This window comes from Oenanthe melanoleuca, chromosome 4A (assembly GCF_029582105.1).
Source record: "Oenanthe melanoleuca isolate GR-GAL-2019-014 chromosome 4A, OMel1.0, whole genome shotgun sequence".
NCBI classification, from domain to species: Eukaryota; Metazoa; Chordata; class Aves; order Passeriformes; family Muscicapidae; genus Oenanthe; species Oenanthe melanoleuca.
The window spans coordinates 4,501,678-4,524,458 of NC_079338.1; the positions used below are offsets into that span (position 1 = coordinate 4,501,678).

General features: G+C 41.1%; 1 protein-coding gene across 2 annotated transcripts in view; it reads left to right on the top strand.

Moving 5' to 3' along the window:
- The window catches only part of HTR2C (5-hydroxytryptamine receptor 2C), a 214,822-nt gene that overhangs the window by 129,236 nt on the left and 62,805 nt on the right, over positions 1 to 22,781 (top strand). For both annotated transcript variants that reach the window (XM_056491801.1, XM_056491803.1), the window contains exon 2: positions 10,584 to 10,959. The gene's annotated coding sequence lies outside the window, so the exon portion shown is untranslated. The remainder of the gene's footprint in view (positions 1 to 10,583; positions 10,960 to 22,781) is intronic.

The following is a 22,781-nucleotide window of genomic DNA, read 5'->3' on the forward strand; positions in this document are numbered from 1 at the left end:
ATAATGCTGTTTTCTGGATTGAAGCCATGGTTTTTGCTAGTTCGTTTGGTGGAAGGTAATTAAATTGAACTAAGGGTTACTCATAAACTATATTCATGAATTTTAGCACTCCTGACAGTGACAGCAATCTGAGTTCCTGAGTCTGTGATATGGACTGACAGGAATAATTCATTGCCCTGTTGTAGCTGGATCTGGCATTTCGGATCTCCAACACCAGATGCAGTGGCTGTAAAAGCATCATTGAGGCAAAAGGAAAGCTGTGTATGAGAGGAAAAGGTTGACGTGGAGAGAAAGGAAATGTTTCCAAGAGGTCTGTGAAATTTGGAAATTTTTGTTTTATTGTTAAAAATTTGGTCTCTTTTGGGAGCCCCTTTTGGTGCTTAGGGACCTGCTGTAGCCCAGGGAGATCCCAAGCAGCACAGCCACACTGTCCACAGACTTCACATTATCTGGAACTGCTTTCTACTTGAATCACACAAAATGTTTCTTTGCTATAGTAATGTTTGCATTTGAAAAAATTTACAAAATTAAGTAACAGGTTCCTGGCAGTTTGAACAGCATAAATGTACTGTTGATTTTCAGGCATTTGTCATTACTTTGGTCATAGCAAAGTGATCAAAATAGGATCTCTTTTGAAAAGACAAAGCAATTTTCTTGTTTTCAAGGGGAAACTTTAGGGAAAACTTACTTCTGAAATGTGGAATTTGCTGTTGCTTTTAATATGCCAACAATCAGCAGAGTTTTGGCTGGTTGTTTTGGTTTTTTTAATTTCTTCTTTTTCCTTAGTGCTTTCCCTCATAAACAAAATCACGTAAATAAATTACATACATTATCTGATATAATGTAAAATATTTCCATTAGTTAATTTAATTTGGCTAATTTTTCAAAGAAAAATATTTTGCCTCAGGTTAAAGCTAAGGTACCACAAGCACAGCCCTGCTGCCTTAAAATGCTCTTGCAGGCTTATTCTTTAGATAAGGACCAAGTGATCCTTAGAAACAAGAAAACTGCATCAAGAGGTTTGGCAAGGCTCATTAAAGTTTAATTAGAAAATTCGTTTTAACACTAGGCATCCTGCCCCCTTTATTTCCCAAGCACAAACAATAAAATTTTCATCACATACAAGTACATACTTAAAATGTGCTATGGAAATAAGTAATCTTCATGTTTAATTCATCTTATATAATAATTGATGTCCTTTAGGGATTTGGATCAGGCATTAGGTATACAGCTCCACAGTGTGGCATTGGATGTGTGATTCCCAACTGTCCCTACTGGGAAGTTTGTCAAATGAATTGAAATGAAAATTATTTTCAGAGGAGTTATGATAGATCTTTTCTGAAGAGTTCATCTGTTTTCTGAGCAGTGCAGTCTTGGCACACACTCAAAAAAACTTGACTCAGCACCTTTACATTGAGGGATTTCATGATTTTTTAACTCTGTCTGTTAAGTTTTACTCATTTAACATCACACTACTTTCAGTTACTGGTTCTCAGCCATGGGGAATAATCCCCTTGTCCTGTCCCCAATATTACAAACATTTAAATTTTCACTTGGCTGTTTGATTACAGGATATGAGTTTTGTGAGACTCATGATGTGGGCATTTATAACATCAGTAAATCCAGATGTGAAATTCCAGCATCACCATGAAATTCCCATGTGCTGTGGCTCTTCAGGCTGCTCTTAATTCTCTTTTTTTGCAGCGATAAACCTGCCAAGAATGCAGTGCTTGTTATGCCTTGATGGATGTCTTGTGGAGTCAGTCCTTGTCCCCAGTGCCTGCCCTTTCCCTGCCTTTGTTTCCTCTGCAGTACTGCTTATCTGTAAGACATTGTGCAGCCTTCTGAAATGGTGCAAACCTTTAAATAAATGTGGTATTTTTGGCTGAATGCAGGCATGGGGACTGGTGTGATCACTTTTTATAGAGCTGGGTTGTGGTTGTTCAAACCCTGCCTTTGAGGGGCCAGTCCTACAGAATGGGCTCTGTCTGCATGTAAAATTATTCATTAGAAAATGATTGGGAAAAGTAAATGAGTCCTGTGATTTTTTTTATTTTTTTTTTTATTATTATTATTGCATTTATTGCTTACTTGCATTAATGCAATTAATGCAAAAGTTTTTGGGGAATGTTAAAACATAGAAAGTAAATAATATGGAAAGTAATGACTCATGTCAGGGAAAGAGGTGCCCTTTGTGCTGTCCCTGCAAATCAGTTTAGGAGGGCTTTTAATTCCCAAATTGGTGATCAAAACTTTGCTGGCAGTTGCAGCTGCCTGGCTCTTAGTCCTGTGGCACAGATCATTAGGGACTGCAGCATTTTGGCTGCCCCACAAGACATGTATTTCCATGAGTTTTAAATACTATTCCATGATACTGACCTGGCAGGAACATTCTGTTCCAGAGGAAGCTCAAATATTAAGTCTTTATAATTTTCACTGTAAATCACTTTGTAACCCTACATTAAAAGGAAAAAACCCTCTTAAAGATATTTATTTCCCAGCTTCAGTTATAAAAATAATGTTCTAATCTAAAAAATTTAAAATACTAATAAATGGGAAAATCCACAGAGAACCCCTTGATGTCTAAAACTAAGCCAGCCCAGTGACTCAGATATTATTAATTGTTACTGCTCAGTGTTCTTAAAGAATCTTTCCTGAGTCTTTTTTGAAAGACAAATAACTAATTTAAATAAGCTGCACTTTTCTTATCCTAGGTAGGCTAGGTCTTAAAGCTGACAGTGCAAAGTGTGACCTCACAGCCATTAAACATTAAACAGGCATTTTGTGAAGGCAGTGGCTGTAACAGAGGCCCTGGTGTGTGTTTCTTCACCTCCTTGTGAGCACTAAGCAGATTATTTTTGTGAGTCCCCCTGAAGGGACAGAAAGAAGCACAGCCCTTTTGGTAGGAATGGCTCATTAAATTTTAGGTGACAAAATTCACTTGCTGTGACCTCTTGGGTGAGAACACTTGGTCATTCCTAAACAGTTGTCTTAACTTCGACCCAAATGTTTCCTGCTGATAGAAATGCCACTTCCTTCACTTTGCATATATTCAGGATCAGCACCTTGTGTGATGCCTGCAGCTTGGCCAGTCCATGTCATTCCTCAGGGACAGTGAGCTGACAGAATTCATTCTTCCCAGTGGTACTTTCTGGAGGATCAGCTCTGTCTTTGCTGCCTGTGCTGCTGTCACCCAGGATGAAAAGCTGTAGGTACCCCAGGGCTGCAGCGTGGGCTTTCAGAGACTTGGATGGGCAGTGCACAGATGCACCAGAGCAGCATGGGCAGCGACTTCTGGGAAGATCATGAAAAACTGAGGCTGGCTAATGGACCCCAGCTCCTCTCCCTTCCCTTTTGGCAGCTGTTCACGGTAAGTACAAAGCCTGGCATCAAGACAAAACACAGTGATTTGTGCTGTAAGTGTTCCTAAAGGCAAAAGGGATCGTTGAGGACTTCCCTGGATTGATTCCTGTTTGAAGTAAAGCCAGAGCTTAAGCCAGGCTTTGCAGAACTGCAGCTGCCTGCCCCATGGCTGTGGCACTGAGGTTTGTCTCAGGGTCTGGGCTGAGCTGGGCACAGGGGGAGCCTCCCAGAGGGGGTGTGGGGTGTTTGGCCAGCTCAGCCCTGAGCAGGGACTGGGCTTTCCTGGGTGGAAAGACAACCTGGTGTGGTGATGGATCTTGCTGAGCACCTTGGGACCAGCATGGCTCCTGTTTGTGATGCTGAGTAAAACTGATGTGATAAATTCACCATCACAAACAGCACACAGAGAATCTTCCCAGTTTGGCAAGGGGGTCACTGGGATCCAGTGAAAAATAGAGACTGAAGGAGTGGGTGTCTGAGCCTTGTGATGAGCTGAGATGATGTACCTGACATCCTGCTCAGCCCAGGCACTCTCTCCTATTTTGGATAAGACCCCTTTGCTCCTGTGAACTGGTTATGTGGGGGTGCTGGTCTACATTTCCTGTCCCATCTGCTTTGCTTCTGATGGGAATTAAGTTTTGAAGCTGCCCTTTCTTGTTGATGATATCATTCAAATCAATTCCATCTCCAGGAAATGTGAAGTCCTGGGGGAGGGAGGAAGGCTTGTTTGGGTTGGGTTTATCACTTTAACTTGAACCTTGTATGCCTATTTGAAATAAAAATGTTTGAAATATAACCCTTCAGAACGAAAATGACATTGCATAATTTCTATATTAAGATTTAAACCCATCATCATAATATCTCAAGTTCACTTAAACCAAATATTTAAACCTAAGACGTTTCCTATTAACATGTAAATAAAGGAAATTCTTTGGCTAAACACATGAATTATGCCTAATTGCAAACCACTGTAGTTCATGAAAACAGCAGCTATCATCAATCCTTTCTTAGGTAAAGATAAGTTGAGGTCTTTTCTAATCTTTTGATCCTAATGTGATTAGCCACAATTGCCTCAAGTCCTTAATTATGTAGATAATTTTCTTCATGTGCTGACTCCTTTTTAAATGCAAACTCAATGCTTTCTTTTGCAGCCACTGCACCTATTAAAATACTTTTTTTTCTTAATTGTGAATTGAATTTCAAGTTTGATTCAGAAGAAGTTTGACATAAGTTGGAGGTAAAATTAATTATTGATACAATAAGAAATGCAAAAAAAAAACAGGAAAAGATATAGTTGCTAACATGTTGTGCTATTAGCATAAAAATATTTGAAGTTACTGTAATGCCACAGCCAGTGGTAACTGTTACCAGACAATCAGAATTAGTTTTTTTCTTCGGGGAGAGATTAACAGGTAACAGGAATTCTACAATAGGATTAACAGCAGTTACTTAAATGGAAATATTTTGGCTGCAGTCAGTGGCTCCTAGGTCAGACTCCTACTTAGATCATCCCTCTGGTTTGCTTTGTGTTCCCTCTGATGTTTTCTGCTCTTTGAATACATAATTTGGGTTCCACGTGCGTTGTTTTGGGGTGAAGCAGGGGGACACTGCTGTCACCCTTCCTGGCTCCAGACCTTCCCTGTGCCCACCCAGTCCCAGGGCTGGGCTGGTGTGTGTTCATGAGCTGAGTGTCTGGTCTAGAAGGGAGCAGACATCCCAGCAGAGCACCAGTGCCAGCACCTTTGTTGCTGGTGCATTTGGCTCCATTTTCAAGGCACAATTTTTGCTCTGTTACAGACAAGGATTAGGCTTGGGATACTTGGGCCCCTTCTCTGTTGGCCTCAGGGTACAAAAGTGTCAGGGCAGAAAGCACCTCCAGGCTTTGTAAAACCTGGGCAGTCCAGCTGAAGGTCAGTGGTGAAGAAGGGACATTTCTGCCCTGAGGCATTACAGGAGAGGTTGCCTCCTGTTATTTAAAATCCACTCCCTTTGTTATGCAAAGCATATAGTGAGAGTAACAGGAAATGTCATTAACCTTCCTCTCATTTGGGGAGGAACCGTTTGACTGCACTAAAATTATTATGAGTAATATACTGGATATAAAACAGGAATGTTAATTGGAAATTAAGCCAGAAGAGAGGTGTCTGAGGGACAGAGCAAAAGGTGACACTGGCATATGTCTCATTCTCTGTGCAAAGGACTGCAGGAAGAATGACAGAGGGCAAAGCTGAAGCCATGAAGAATTGCTGTGGGTTTAGGTGTTTGTTGTACTCTACCTCTGCTCCTAGGCACCCAGTGCCAAACTTCTATGAAATGAAAATTCTGCTGTGGTGGAAAATATTATTGCTGGCTTTTTCTAGCTGTGCTTTGCTCTGCTTCATTTTCTTTCCCAAGAAATACTAAAATACTTAAATATCCTATATTGTCTATGCTGAGTCTTTAGCAGGAAAAGAGCAATGTGCTCATGCCTTGGGGCTTTGGATGTCACCAGCTGGAGTGCTAGAACAGATTAAAGTTGGATGGCAGTTTTGAAGACCCTCTTTTGGACTGTTCTGCTCTGAGTTGTTTGGTGTCCACTGGAGAAAATGCAGTTTTGTGTCAAAACTGTGCTCCTTCTCATCAAAAGATGAAGATGAGAGTTAATCTTCTGCCCTCTTGTAACTCTGTCTCTGTGTGTGGCTCTTCTGTGGGTGCTGAGTTGGGTTTTGTAGTGGGGTGTTTATTTCAAGGTCAGAAAGTGGCTCTTGGTTCTGAATTAGAGATTTTTGAAATCAGGTCTCCAGAGACATAGAGCTGTCTTATCATCTTTTTACATGCCACAAAGCCATTCAAAGGGAAACTGGAAGCCATTCTCTGCAAAATACCAATTTTCTTTTGCTTTGGTTAGTAACAGTCAAAATTACCAAAACTGGGTTTAAATGCTTCTTTTCTTCTGGGTTTGTTTGGTTGTTTGTTTTTTTTTTTTGTTTTGTTTTTGGTTTTGGGTTTTTTTGTTTTGTTTTGTTTTGTTTTGTTTTGTTTTGTTTTGTTTTGTTTTGTTTTGGAGAGGGTGGGGTTTTTTTGTTTGTTTGTTTTGGGTTTGTTTTTGGGTTTGTTTTTTGTTAATTTGTTGGTTCCCAGTTCTGGGGTAAGGGGCAGACACAGACTGTCCCCCCACCTCTCACTCTGTCCCTCAAACCAAAGAAAAATTTGTCCAATACAATGTCCATGTTGTGGTAAAAATTCAACCAATTTCAGAGATTGGAACAAACAGAAGAAATATTTTTACTTATTTGTAGACTGCAAGAGAAAAAACTTGCAGGTGACTGTGAGATTTGTAACTTGTGGAGGTTCCCTGTGCTGGGGATGTGCTCTGGGGTGGGTGGGATGACCTTTGGTCTTGGATTTATTTAGTATGAGGGGAGCCCATGGATGGGATTCAGCTTTTGTAACTCTCATGAAAGGAATAATTCTTTGTCTTAAATAGGATTGTAACACTCTTGTTTGAATAGAATTGTGTGAAGCCAGCACAGTGACTTTTCTTCCTAAAGCCTTATAAATCTCTGTGAGACTCTTTTGTCACACTCAGTGGGCTCAGGGAGGGAATCCTGAAGAAACTAAACTCAAAATAGAAATAAAAATGGGGAAAAAAAGGGTAAAACACTCTTCTGTGCCTCTGTCACAGCAGTTCAAAACTGAGTTGAGTTTTCAAATTTTTTGTATTTTTTAAAAAAGATAATTCTGAGTAGTAGCAGCATCGACCACAGTGCTAAACTCAGCCTGCAATGGAGTGAAAAATGTATTAATAATGGTACAGAGTCTTAAATGCCCTAACATTATTCTCCTATTGCACTGGCTTTAAACACCTACATTTTTCAAGGGAACAGCAACTTAATTCCTAATTAAAATCACTAAGCAATTGCAGATTACATTTAATTTAAATATTTATTGACTTTGTTAAAGCTTTCAAAATAGATTTGACTTTAAGCAGCAGAACTTCTAATATCTGAATGGTAATTTTACTTCTGAGCCCAATCAAGAAGCTAGTCAGGAATACAGCTAAGAAATTGCTGTGCTGGAGGAAATGCTTTAATAAAGTATGTACAGAAGGCCTTTAAAATGGATTGGTCTCCAGTAAAGAAAAATCTTGTTGCATCTGATAGTATTTTAAAATCTTGCATTTTCTCTTTGCTTTGTGAGAGTTGCAGTTGTTCCTGCTGCCCCAAGTACAACTGCAAAAAATATACAGTGAACCAAAGACAGATAAAAACATACCAACCTCCTAATGCCATTGCTTTTTATAGTGCTTAACTTGTTAAATTGGAGCCCATCATTATCCCAGTTGATTTAACCAGTCAACACATATAAAGTTAAGCGTGTATGCAAATGTTTTTGGAGTAGAAATTGAAACCTTGCACAAAGGAAATTTTCAAAGTTTTAAGGGTGTTCCTATCTGTAAGTAAGTTATTTGCATTAAAATATTCCCCCAGCAGTATTTGGTAACCCAGAACATTCTTTGGCACAGCATTTTCTCCAATGTGGCTCAGCCCCATTACCAGACCACCAAGGCTTTTTCAAGGACCAGTTCAAACTCTTGGATTCTCATTCCTGCTCTCTTCTAGGCCAGTTTTATTCCTTGCTTTCATTTTGAGAAACAGCTTCTCTGTTGCATTTATCTGCCACATGCCAGATCCTGCAAGCTTTAGGATGATTTAATGTAACTTGTAGGTTTAATTTTGCAAAAATGCTCATGTTGCCTGAATAACATGGTATCTATGAAATCTTTCAGGACTGAGTTTGAACCTTCTGGAAGCCTGTTTGGCAGTGTCTCACATTTTTCAGTGTGGCAAAAAGTGATCCTGAGACTGACAGGCTCTTTGTGCATTTCATAGGGATGTTTCAACCAGCCTTACAGTCTTCCCTTGGTTTGTTCTCTGTATTGTGAAGTCTGTAAGAGCTGCAAGATCTTTCCTGCTTTTTCTTTATACTGCTATGAAACATTATGTGAATTGTTTTAGATTGTGTTTCCTGTCTTATTGTACACTGCTGTTTAGGTTGGAATAGAGCATGTGTTTAATTTTTTCTTGGCCTCATTACATTTCATTCCCTGCTTCATGCATCGCCTGTCCTGTTAGCCCATAAATCTGATCTATTCTAATCACTGTAAATTCTCCATTTCCCCTAGCTGTGTGTCACCAGCAACACTAGTCACTTTGGAAATTGCTTTCCTGAGAGGTCATTTTGCAAAAGATAAAGTAGGAGGCATTGTGCAGTGTGTAAGTCTGGGGGTTTCTCACTCTTCAAGTCTCAGAGCAGCTGCTGCAGTCTGTCCTCTGCTCATGGGCTCATCTCAGTGACTGTCACCTGCTGAGAGGGTCACCAAGATGAGTGCCTTGGGCTCAGACTGTGGCATGGCATGGCAAAGTCTTCACTGGGGTTTGTCATTTGTGTGCAGTATAAATTACTTTTTGATTTTTTGATTATAAATCATATTGGATAAAGCAGAGTTATCAGCTCAGAGTCACTTTTGTTGCAAAAAGGACTTTTTATAGACAGAAATTTTGTGGTACTTGAACACAGGCAGTGATGCAGAGCCAAGAACCTGCACTGGATGGTTCATCACAGGATCCCCTTATACACAAACACATTGTGCAAATCTTCTGTGCCTCCTGCTTTACTTCCTCTCCCCTTTGAAGAGCACTGACAGGCTGATATTTGGTGTGTGTATGGCAGCAGGTCTGTGGGTTACCTGAGATCAGTTACATCAGTAATTTTTCTGTTTTCCATGCTTACAGAAGGCAGTGCCTCCCCTAAGCTCTTGTTCCTCTGCTTTGGGGCTGGTTTGGTGGGACAGACACTGCTGCAGCCAACACACATCTGCTCATGCCCTTCCTTGTGCTGCTGCTTCTCCTGCTCCTTCCCCCTCTTGTTTAGCACTTCTGTGCTGTGCTAGATATCACAGGAGGCTCCTGAGAAGAGATTTTGAGTTTCTTGGATTCCTGCACAACCTCTGCATGGAGGATTCCTGCTGCTGCTCCAGGCTCTGGGGTCTGTGTTGAGGCTGTAGCTGCCCTGGGGAGTTTTGCCATTTGTTTTCTTGGCCTGTGCAGTAGAGATGTTTTGGAGCAAGAGATGCTCCTCAGAGTTTCAGGCTTTTCCCTGACCTGGGCTGCTGTGCTGGATGCCTCCCCTTGCCTGTGATATGTGTAGTGGTTCATGGCCACACTTCACTCTTGCAGAAGAATGCCATCCACTGTCTTGGATAAATGAGTTTAAGATTCATGAATGAGAAGAACACAATGAAATTTAAATGCTAATATTTATTTTTCCTGCATCCCTCCACCTTGTTTTCTTATTTCCTTCTGATTTTTCACTAATCAGGGAGGATAAGTGGGGATGGGAACATGCCAATTTTTGGTTGGATTGCTGAAGTGCAGTTTCCACGGCCATGTGACACTACTACAGCAAAATTCAATTAGGATGCTTCCTAGAGGTTTTAATTGATTAATGTATTTATTTGATTTGGTGAGGTTTAGTAGCTTTTTAATGACCTTTTGCATGTTTCTGGTTTTTAAATTACTCATATTACTTGCCTTTTAGCCCAAGGATGCTGCAACACCATATGTCATGCTATACTGGCTTTTTTCAGTCCACTGGTGACTGCTGAAGGTATAAATTCTCCCTGTTGCACAGAAATATGCCAATGTATTCCCTTCTGCTAATTTTTCAGATGTGCTACTTTAATTAACAAAGCTAATGCTTAGGGATCTGATTGCTGAACAGCTCTGGTGACAGATTAAACCTTCCTGTATGCAGCTGGTTTGTTGTGTTTGCAGAGGAGCTGTTCAAACCAGTGCAAGTTTGCATCAGTGGAACCCAGAGAAGAAATTCAGACCTGACTAAATAAACAAGTGAAGTAGAGTAGAGGAGAGTGGTATGAGCTCTTGCTGGTGTTTGTGGGATGAAAACAGCTTGCTCTTGAAGATGTTAATTATGGGCAATTTTTCCTTGGTGTTGTGAGGTTTGAATTACTCAGAACTATGTTTAATGATAAAACACTAAAACAGAACAAATTCTGAGTAAGCCACAACTGACCAAGGTGTCCAATTAATAGGATTTTTTCTAATGGACTAATTTAATTGGGACGTTTCAAACATACTCTCGAAAAGCCACAGACATTTAAATTTCAAGGACAAACATTGTTTTTCATTCATCTTTTTCTCTCCATCTCTCTTCCCCAGAGGTCTCCCTGGCGTGTTTGAGTCTCCCCAGTGAGCAGTTCAGCCCAGAGCCATCCACAGGTTCAGAGTGCTTTGAGAAGAGCTCACTGAATTCCTGCTGAGCCACAGGCACAGCAAGGCTGCCCAGCTCATCAGGCCTCAGATCTCCTTTGGAGCAGCTGCCAGAGGGGCTGAACTTCCCTGTTTCCTGCTGTGCTGCCCAGATCCTGTTCCATGTCAGCAAGGGCTGGTGGAAATCTGCGACTCCGTGGTTCTGGGTGAGATCCTGTCCCTGCTCCTGTCCCTGCCAGCAGAGCTGCATCCCCACCCACCAGATGTGCAAGTGGCTGCAGAGAGCTCCTCTCCCTCTGCACAGGTGCTCTCTTTCAAGAAAAAAGTAAGTGTTGCTCCACAACTGCTGGGCAAATGTATAACTGCATATTCAAATACAGAAACTGCTGCTCCTTGGGGGCAGGCAAAGAGGGACAGGGCACTCCAGAATTCTGGCAGTGCCTGGCCTTGGGAAAGTGCCAGTTCCAGCACACTGCTCTTAATTTGCCTGGCAAGGCATCTCTCCCAAATGAAGAGAGATGTGGTAAAGCCAAAATTCTCTTCAGGAAGCTTTATTTGTTTAAAATGCTTTGTTATCAAATACTGCTTCTGACTTCTAACTTTTTCTAACTTCTAGCTTCAATTCACCTCCGTCTTTATTTTAAATTCAGTGGTACTTTACACAAAGTGTTTTCATCAGCCAAGCCACTGCTGAGTTTGTACACAGAGTAGTTTAGTGTTCATCTGTCTCATTTCTTTACTGTCCAAGATGAATCTCAGGGGAGTGAAGCTCTGAACCAAGTGGCTTCAGGCTATTCATCTGGAAAGCAGAGCCACTTAGACCTTTGTAAAGAAAATAATTTAGTAATCAGTGAAAGAGACCAGTCTCTAAGCCAACCCATTTGGAAAAATTGCCAGTGTAGTAACTACAGACATTATATGACAATAATGCTGATTATGTCCTTCCATTATTGCCAGAATTTCTTCTCTGCAACTTCAGGACTGAGTTGGTTTTGCATCAGCTTCTATGATCCTGTGTATTAGAAATGCTTTGTAATTTGAGATTGATGCTGCAGAGCTGGACATAGAGCTGCTGAGCAGTGCAGGTGAAGCCACTGGGAACTGAGGAAGACACTGCTGCCTCCTCAGCTCTGTCCATCCTCAGGAGCAGGGAAGGACCCTGGGCTCTGCTCTCTTGTACAAAGGGGAAGAAGGGGCCACTTAAGGATGTGTTTGACTGCACCTCTGCCTACCAGCCCATAGAATCCACAGCACACCCCATGTCCTAGGTTACATTGTAAAGATGTGCCCAAAAGTGTGTACTCTACCACCATCTGCTGAAACCAGGTGGGGCAGTGATTCTTATCTCTGTGGGAGATATCCTCTGCTAATGGGCCACTGCGAGGGACTCCTGGACTCTTTGTATCAGGGTGGACGGGAGGAACAAGACTCAGACGCTCTGTCAATGCTAAAAGCTACAGTTGCAGTTTATTATAAGGGAATCTGCAAGGAGCTGCCCGGCACAGCCACGTGCAGATTAAAGAGATAAAAAGGGGGAGAGAAAGAGAGAAGAAGGAGGGTATAGAGAGAGTAAAGAAGGTAAAGAGGGGAAGAGAAGAGGAAAAGAAAAGAGAGCGACTTCCCGTTTGTAACACAATAAATTTACTTCGTTCATGACTATTCTAATTCCCTAAGAACCAATCCAATACAAAATACTAATTCTATAGCATTTACATATAACCTATAGGAAATCTTACATTAGCATAGCATGTGACATTCTAAACTCTAAGATCTAATCTTTGGGTGCGGGTCAGTCTTTTGTGTCTTTTGGCCTTGCCCTCTGGCCAAAAGCATTGTTTAGTTAAGAGTGGATTAGCTTCGGTGAGCCATCCTATTGTATACCTGGTTATTTAGTAACTAGGGCTCGGTATCTCAAACGTGGCTTTCATTTCAATTTCATCCATGGTTTCTATATTCCCAGAATCTGAGCATTCATATTTGCAAGATTCCTCAGTTTCATCTTCTCCAACAGGCCACTGTTAAAAACCAGGTGGAGCAGTGTTCTTTATCTTTCCCCCGACCCACCCTTCCTCCAGGAGATATCTCCTGTTAATGGCCACTGAGTCCCAGTGCATGACTGATAAAATTACATCATCCCACTGGGAGATGCTCCACCCAGGGGGAGGAGCTAAGCCTTTACTACCTAGATAAAAAACCTGAGATTTGGAACACCAAGGCAGCCCTTACCCACTGGTTTCCAGAGGACAGGAGATACCAGGATCACTGCTTCAGCAAGACCACTTCATCTGGGCTGCTACCACCATCCTGACTAGTGGGGTGTCAGGTTGTATTCTGACTCTGTCAGTAGTTTTTCTTTTGTACTATTGCATGCATTTTATTTTTCTCTTTTTTCCTATTAAATTGTGCTTCTGACTTGGAGTCTCTCACTGATTTCAAAACCATTACACCCCAGGCTTCAGGGGTCTCTGGGAACACACGAGTGCCAACAGAATGGCACTGGTCTCCTACCCTGCCCTCCAGGTGTGCCAATTCAGGGCATTCTCACCCAGACACAGGAGGTTATCACTGTCTTGTACACTGTGCTCTGCTAATTAGATATGTGTGGTAAGTCCTAGAACTTTTATCTAATCTCAGACTTCAGGCCCTTATCTTAGAGTTTTTCCTTATTCTCTTTTCCAATGAGAAGATATTTGTGGTCCTGAACACATTTAGCAGTGTTGTTTCTGTACCTTCCAACCAGGAAGGATGTCCTGCAGTGCTGGATATCAGCCAAACACCAAAGATACTGCTTTCCTTTTTGAAAAATCTTTCTGGCAAGCATAAAGTTTGGGGTGAAACACAGCATAAAATAAAGTGAAAGGGAGGCTGGTCTGTAGATATTATGTTAATGCAAGGTTTTGGCTGTATGGTTTTTAGTTTTGCTTTAGTTTTGATTGCCCATGGTTTATAATATTTTGTAAGCATAAGGATTAGGGTAAAGTATTAGGTTTCTGTACCTGTGCTAATGAGATACTCACTGCTCCCTATCAACAGTTGTATGTCATTTAGGGAAAATTTCTGGAGAGGTTTGCTATCCTGATGTTTTTGCTGTGGGCTGCTACATGGAAAAGATGTGGGGCAGAACTTCCCACCAAGTGGGAGCAGGGGGACAGGTAACATGGGCTCTCCTATTTCAAACCCAGGGGATCTCCAAACACCACTTCCCCCAGCAGTTCACAGCAAGGCAGGCCAGACTCAGCACACAGATAAAATCTACTGTTTTGCCATCTTGGTTTCATGTGGTAAAGGTTACTGCCAAGTTCAATTAAATACATGGAAAAACAAAAGGAGGAACAGAAGTGATATGCCTTGAGGCACAGAAGACTTTATGGTGCCTTTCACAGGCTCAATTACATTGCTGGCATTATTTTCAGCATTGTTTTTGAGCAATGTTAGTGAGGAGGGAGTAGAAAGAAAATAATTCTAAATTGATGTGCTCTAAAGGCTCATCTAGAAGATTTTCACTAGCTTCATAAATGCTCTGTACACTTAATATAAAAAAATAAAGCAAAATGGTTTATCTCCTTTGCATCATCTTATCTTTTAGCTTCTTGATTTTTTGTTGTACTATCATTGTCCTTTAAAATTCAGAGAAGTGTTTTGAAGTTTTCATACTATAAAATCAGTAGTTATGGATCTCGAAGGATATTTTGAGCAGCACTTCAGCAGAAAGACAAGGTTTGGACACAAGGTCAGGACTCCAGGGATCTCTCACTGGTGACTGTGAAGTCTCAGACTGCTGCAGCACTCTGATGGGTGGGAATGTTTGTTGGGATTTGACCAAAAATTAATGATAAAATAACTTTCTAGTGGGGAGACAGAAAAGCTTTAACATCATCAACCCATTATTGCTTGTGGATTTTAACAGTGAAGAATTGTACTTTTGGACAGGGTAACTATTTCCACAAAAATCCTTGGTTGCTGTCCAGCAGTAAAAACTCTGTGAGAACCACACAGGCTGTTTCTGGGGGAAGCATTTCTCAGTGACAGCTGCAGAAGAATTGCCTTGTGCTTTTCTCAGGAGAGAAAACACCCATGTGCTCCACATGATCATCCCCAGGATTCACTGCCTGCCCTGCTGATCACCTGGTGGGTGCTGTCAGTGTTCAGAGACCAAGAGCAGGGGGAGCCAGCTCCAGCTGGATTTTATACAGAGCTATTTGTTTCCAAAAGTGCCAGCAGATTTAAATTACTGCTGCGGTTGTCAACAAGTTCCCCCTGCATATTCTGTCATGATTAAGGTCCTTAGAGGTTTTGGATTGCTTATGTTTCTCAGTGTAGCTGCAGATTGTGAACATAAGGGTTGCATCAAGTAATTTAAATAATTAATTGAAAGGCAGAGGTTCCTTTCCTTCTGTGCACTTTGAGTACGAACATTCCTGCTGACTCCACATTTGAATCACAAAATATTCTGAGTCCAGCCCTTCAGTGAATGGCCATACAGGGATCAAACCCTGACCTTGGTGGCTTTAGCACCAGGCTCTGACCAAGTGAGCTGTGCCTCTGTCCTCCTGCTGCTGAAAAGGACAACATGCTCAGGTAGCTAGATGTTAACTCAAAACTTGTCAGCTCTTGCACTTGACAGAGTTGCTCTCAGAAACAGCAGGTGCCTTGCTGCTCCCAGTGTTTTGTTTGATGACTTAATCAACATATCGTTCTATTAGGAACCATTTGTGGATTAAAGTACAGATGTAGGATGATAATTTCTGTAATTTAAAATAAAAAGGTGATTTCCTCCAATTCCAAACACGCCTGTGATGAAACAGCCCATGTCCTGTTCCTGATTTCCTCTGAAGCCAAGTCTAATAAGGCTGTGTACTTTGTCTGAGCAATGCAGGGCAGTGACTTTGCTGTTATTGACCAAGTCATTCAGAACATTGAGAAGGTTGACTGGTAGTGTGCCCAGTTTTACAGAACTTTGTTTCTGAAAAAGAGAGAAAAGTGTTCATCCTTCTGCTCCATTACAGACTGCTGCTTTTTATGCTGAGCAAAAATGTGCTTGTTTTTTTTTTTTTTTTTGTTTTTTTTTTTTTGTTTTTTTTGTTTTTTTTTTGTTTTTTTTTTTTGTTTTTTTTTTTTTTGTTTTTTTTTTTTTTTTTGTTTCTCCTCTGGAATTAATTGAAAATTTTTAATGCTGATTGAATTAAAAGTGTCTTCTCCATATGTTTTTATGATATTGCAAGGAACCTTATCTGGTACATTCCAGAAGAAATTTTCATCCAAATTTATCTTCTGCTTTCTTGATTCTAGCTGGTATTTGACACTTCAACAGATCCAGTATATTGAGGTTTTTGGACAATATAAAAAAGTACATTTACCATTATTGACCTTTAATTTGGGAGTGGATGTGACTTAGGTAACATATTACATTCTCTTTCTAAAGGGATTGCACTTTTTTCTTTTTGCAAAAATTCAGTTGCAACGAAGTGGAGGTCAGCTTTTCATGTGACATGACCTTTTATTACTTGGGCTTCCTTCTAACCTTGTTCTCTGTGATTTTATATGGCTGCAGTTTTGTTGTGCATAGAGTGCATGGGACCAAACCCAGGACTATTATGCCTGTTCTGAAGACCTTGAGAGCAAGATTGCTTTGCATGTCTCAAGAGAGTTACTTTTGAATCCTGCATGTACAATTTAAGTATTAATTTAGATGCTAGACTGCCCTAAAACTTCAGCATCAATCAGGAGTTAATCAGTAATCCTGTCTTTCACAAACTTTTGTGAGTTTACAGAATTATAGAGCTTTTTCTGGCAAAGAAATTTCTTGATCTTGTTAACAAGGAAAACAAGAAGCTTTAAAGCTGACAAAATGCAGTGTTGTTGTTTGGATTTTGATTTTATTTTTCATTTCTAGGGTCTGATCATAGCAGGCTTCCTCATTTTGCAGGCAAGGACATGAAATGTATCTCATCTACAACACCAGATGTGCCCCAGCCTTTGCTGGGGAGACTGGGTTCTCTTAGACAGTTTTGTTCCTTATCTCCTTTCTTTTCTCCCTAGTATCTTTTGGACTAGGAATTCCCAATTGCCTCTTAATTGGCTTATTTCTTTTAATTGACCATCTCTCTTTCTGAATGGCAGTCAGTGCTGACCTGCTTTTTCTGCTGGAGATGCTTATTATTGTAGCTCGTTTGAGACAAGCTGTTAAAAAAAGATAAAAAAAAAGAAAAAAATTCTAATTTACCTGGGTTGTGGGTAACCAGCATCTTAAATGCTGCAATTTGCTTCACAACTCCCTTTAATGAGCAGGAGGGGGCACCTACCTATTTTCTTAAGCTTAGCAACTCTAACATATCCCATATGGACAGGAATGTAAGTATTTTTTCTAATGTCTACTTTTCTGTGCTGATTAAACACTTCATGGGCAAGTAAATCAGTAATTTCAAGTGCAGTGTTGATTATCACCTGTGGTCACACAGCAGAGGTCACCTAAGGCTGTGTTTGAGCTGAACAGGGTGTGCTTGCTGCACCTTGAGAGATGTTTCTTTCAGCTCACTGCTTGGCAGACCTTTCCAGAGGCTCTTCCTGGTTTATTCTTAGCTCCTCCTGACACCCACAAATGACTGCAGGAAGATGGGTTATCTGCTCTGCATATCAGCTGTCAGCAGGCAGGACTCCCTCCCTTCCTTGGGCCGATCCAAGCCCAGATTTATTCAGAGGGATGGGGCTGACTCACAGTGCTCTGTAAACTTGTGGGGGATTCTTCCCTAAAAGCAGCAATGTATTAATGTCATCCAAAAAAGAAAAAGCTCCTGTGAGTTATTTCTGTCCATTGGCAATCTGCTCTCTTCCTCAGACACCACAGTGCCCTGGTGTTCTAGCAGATCTGTTGCTGCTCAAACCAGGTATGGAATAAAAACTGCTGTATTAAAGGTGTGTGGTCACACAAAAGGACTGGGGTGCTTGTGGAGATGACTGCTGCAATCTATTCTTAAATACACTGATTTTATAACTGGTACTAGAGAGGCTGGGAGCATGTTCTCCCTGTCTAACCTCTTCCTGGGTTTAAGAGACTCTCTGATTATCTTCAGGGTTCATGCCTTGCCATTCTCCATGGTAGGAGGAGACTTTGGGAGATCCTACTTGATGCCAAAGCAGCTGATAGGTTCAAGAGAAATTACATTAGAAAGCAGCTTGCTATTATAATGGGAAAGCAGTAAAGGCCCTATGTTCAGACCTTGAAAAAGGTTCTTGAGTTGGTCTTGTGGAAGTATGAGGTGATATCTGCAGTGATTTTCACACAGTGATTTTGGCTCTGTACTGCCACTCAGCAGAGAAATGCTGATGGCCCCAAACAAGGTCAAGCATATTGTCACTGTGGCCTGGTCAGTGCCTCAGGGACCATCACAGAGGAGAGATGTGGTTGAAATTGTGCAGACAAAATAGCAGTATTTATATAACTATCCATCACCCATCACAATTCTTTGCCTTGCTATCAGGCCAGCGAGGTTTTCTTATCAAAATCCTTGTTGCCATTGTTGTGTTGTAGTAGGAATTAAGATAGGACTCCTGAGCTAGGGACTGACAACTTCTTACAACATTTGCCATGGCAACTCCTGTACTGAAAGTAAAGAATGCTTAATACTTAAGGCTGTGTTTAAAATCCTGCTCAGTGACCTTTTTAAGAGAGCTGAAAGTGCTAATGGACAGAGTAGTCTGTGAAAGGATATGTGCTTTTAATCAGCTTCCCAATAGTAAGATAATAAAAGCTATACTCTTTTCAGGATTCTGCTTCTATGATCTCCATCTCTATTTTCCAAGGTCACTAAAGGAGTAGGTAGAAGCAAAGGTAGTCTCCCAAGGAGTGGAACCATAGAGAAGTGAAAAACATCACACCCACCAGATTGTTCTGCTTCCAGCTCACAGTAAGGGAGTCCAACCATGTAGAGAACAGACTCAGTGCTTTCACAGGGCACTGCTCACAGCAAATCTCCAGTGCAGCATGAACTTCAGCTTGTGGTCCCAAGCACTATTTGGTACTTTTAGACTGAGAGTTTGGACTTTTTCTTCTTAACAAACTATTTGGCTTGAAGGAGGGGAGGAAATTATTTTTATAGTTGATGGCACTGACTTGGTTTGGCTTCAATGAGTTTTTTTAGGTTCTTTAAAACCTCTACAGAAAACACTCCACTTATCCCCCAAATTATCATCTGCTGCATGTTAAAAGAAAACCTATCAATTCTTGGTGAATTTTTTAACATAACAGGTTGGATTCAGTAGCAAAAAGGTGTTATTTAAATATCCAAAGTTGTTTCTGTTCTCACCTGTGGTGAACTCTGTCCCTCAGCAGCAGCTATCCATTTTCCCTTGACTTCATTAGGCTCTGTGTACAAGAACCAAATGAGGCTCATTTCAGTGCCCAGGGACAGGACAAGGGCAAAGGGCATGAACTGGAACAAGGAAGATCCATCAGAATAGAGGGGAAAAGTTCTGTACTGTGAGAGTCCCAGAGCACTGGAGCAGACTGCTCAGAGAGATGATGGATTCTCCTTCTGAGGGATTCAAACCTGCCTGGATTGCCCTCCTGTGCACCCTGTCCTGTGTGAACCAGCCTGAGCAGGGGGGGTTGGACCAGATGATCTCCAGAGGTCCCTTCCAACACCAGCCACTCTGTCTTTTTGTGACCAAGCAGCAAATTTTATTCTTCTGCATAGAAAATGCACTGCATTTTTGTCTAGGCCTCGAATTTTCTTTCTTTAATGTTGATATAATTAGAACAAGCAAGTCCTGGAACACTCAATTATTATTTACTATAGATGTTTTTGTTAATGAAAAGACAGAGTAAAGTCCCAGTTTGTAGTTCAAGATTTATTTTGATTGCCAAAGCACAGGACTGCCTTTACAGAACTCTTGTTCTGTTCCTTATCCAGTTCATGGAGCTCTGCCTTGGCTGCTAGAAGGACTCCCTGGGATGGGCAGGGTGTGCAGGAGGCCAGGATTGATCCACAAGTGCTGTGTGTGTGCAGGCGTGATGCAGAAATGAAGAGCAGTGATAATAGATTAAGGGCAGCAGGGTTAAACTGTACTTCACATGCCACAAGAAATCTTGGGATCAAATTGGAACATTTCACATCAAATAAACTATAAAAATCAATCCCTTATGATTCCAACTTGGGAACCTTTTTCTTTGATTTGCTGGCCATGTACTTTTTCTCTCTAGAGCATTACTGCCTGTGTTGAAGCCCAGTTTTATTGCATACTATGGCACAATAATGCTGGGGGATTTTTTTTGGTGTACCATTCTGTGAACATCCAAGCCAAATTGTTGACAGTCCTAATGTGTTTTGGAGCAAGTGCATTTCCTGAGGTACAATGTGTTCCACCTTATCCTTCAGTTAATATATCAATTCTTCTGCCTCAGGCAGAGACACTTAGGCTCATGTCTCTTGGTTGTTGCTTTTAATTTGAATTCATTGAAGTTATGGACATTGAAGAAACTGTCTCAGACATTACAATTACTTTGAATTCACAACAGAAGTGGTCCATGAGCCATCAGACTGTTTTCAGACATTCACACTGAATGCTGAAATTCAGGCATCTAGCTTAGACTGTGCCAGGCAGCTGTAGAGTATTGCACAGGACAGCAGTGATATTCAAGTTTCATTGTAGTTGAATAACATGGCTTGAGCTCTTCTGCTCAATTAACTGCTGGGCATTTAGCTGCTGTTAAAAGGAAGGGTCCTGCTCTGCCTTCACTCATGGCTCTATGCTCCCAGAGCTTCTCTTGCATTAGTTTTTGCCTTCACTGAATCCATTAGTGACTATTTCAACTTATTAATTAGCTGGGATATTTCCCAACTGAGAAAAAACAATAAAATAAAGACAAAAGAAGGAAAAAACCCCAGGGCTAGTGAGCTAATACAGCTCATTCCAAAGTGTTGAATCTCAGGCGTGATGAATAGCCAGTCCAAAACCACCAAAATCATGTTTTCCCTCGGGTGTCTGATGGAACAGCACCAAAACATAAAAGTCCTGTTAAATAGTCGTGACTGTCTTAATTTTACCATCTCCCTCTGTCTTTCTGTTACTGTTTCTAGTCTGACAAGCAGAGTGGTTATCAAAGAGTTCCAGTTTGATAGAAGGATGTGTTTTTCTCTCATGGCTGAACTAAAAGCTTGAAAACCTCGAGTGTGCAGTCCAGGGTTTCTGGAGTGAGAATCCAGGACTGAACCCGTCTGGGGGAATTGTGTCTGCTCCATTGCTTCTCCCAGGTTTTATTTCCAAGATATCAAGTCTTGATTTATCTGCTTGCAAATTGGACATAAGTATGTTTTCATGTTGTACAGATAGTGTGTGTCTGAAAAGCTGTTCAATAGCCTGAGATAATAGAGAAACTGTGTAAGAACTTGTAATGAAGGAATCCTGCTGAATTAGCTTTCTGTAGAAGTTTTCCTGTGAATATACCCATATATTGGTGTTATAAAGATACTCTGAAATACAATCAGGTGAATTTATTCACTTAAACAAAGAACATGTCTAAAATGTAGTCCCATTTCTCTCTGTATCTAACACAAGTTGATTTCTAAGATGCAAAGCCAAAAGAAACCCAGGCTGTGGTGTTCTCCATTTTGCTCTTTCTTTCCCATTTTGACAGCTTGCCTGGCTCCTGCCACTGGCCAGGTATGAAAGTAGAAAATTGGCTGTGTTAGTCACAGGACACCTTCAAAGCCTGGCTTAAAGCAAGACTTGCTGAGGATTTTGTGGGGAGGCTTCTTCACCATGACCCTGCACCCACTGTGCAGTTCACCAGAGTAGCCCTGGCCCTGCTGGATAAGTCCTGGGGCTGGTGAAAATCCATCAGTGTCATTAAGATGTGGAGCTGAGCTGATTAGTCATGCTGATTTACAGCAGTGACTAATGGTTGGTGAACTTCTGGGTGCAAACTGAATTTTGGGCAAAGCTGTTTGATCTTTGGCACTTCCCTGGTTTTGCACATGATTGAAAGAGAGTGGCCTTTTATCTGTAGGTGAAGCAATTTTGGCTGCCCTCTGACAGCTTCTCACAAGGATACTGGGACTTGAGACAAACATGAATCAATTGGCTTCTGAGAAAAATTCTGAGAACTGGCTCTCTGCCACTCTGCCTGGAAATGGGACAAAAGTAATATCATTGCTCCATTCTCTTTCACTTTGCTGAAAATTTTTCTAGCCAAAATCCTCGGGCTAGAAAAACAGTCCAAAAAAACCTCAGCAATGTGGTTTTGTTGTCAATAATGATGGGATTTAGGGTGACTGAAAAACCCTAAGTACTTGGCTTTCCTTGGTGAACTGAAGCAGACAAATATGGATTGAACAGTCAAGTGCTAATCTGTGAAGAGCAAGTGGTGTGATTTTTGCCTCGGGAAGAAGTGGTGGTGGGGTGTGAGTGATGCAGGGCTGGGGACTCTGGAACCAGCAGCTCCTGCTCGTGCCCAGGAGATTCACTCCCCATCACTCCACCCAGAACCTCCTGGCTTGGGAAGCTGCTTCAAGGAAGGTGTAACTTCAAAGATTTTATTTGCTTTCAGGTTATTTAGTCTGCGTGTGTGGAAGAGAGGAAAAGTTCAAGGCAGGTGACAAATGCAGCAGGAGCAGTTTGGGGAAACACTCCAAGGCTGGGACTACACCTGTGGACAGCACAGTTATTATTTGTCAGAGAAGATAATTTACTGTTGATGATCCAAACATGCTTTTTAAAAGTTTTTTAACAAGTTCTCAGGATCTAATTAAGAAAGCTTGTGCAATCAGCAGTGGGGCAGAGCCCTTCCTGGAGCTGGTGTGACCCGTGGTGCAGTGTGGCTCCAATGCCAAAGCTGTGACATTCCTGTCTCTGGAGCTGAAGGTCTGTGCATCTTTCAGCACCTTAAATTTTGTCTAATTTATGGAAAGGATGAATATGTTCATATTTCATAGCATTTTTGAAAATACAAAACCAGGCTAGTTTCAGTGATTTGTGTGATTTTTCAGAGTCTTTTATACTCAATAATGCATTTTTATTTTTCCATTCTTGTGTAATTAATTTTGGATTAAAAAGATGCCTATAGAATTAAGTATGTTCTTGCCAGTTTAAAATCACTTATTAATAATATATTTGGACCTTGAACAGAGGTTAAATTTTATTGTATTATTT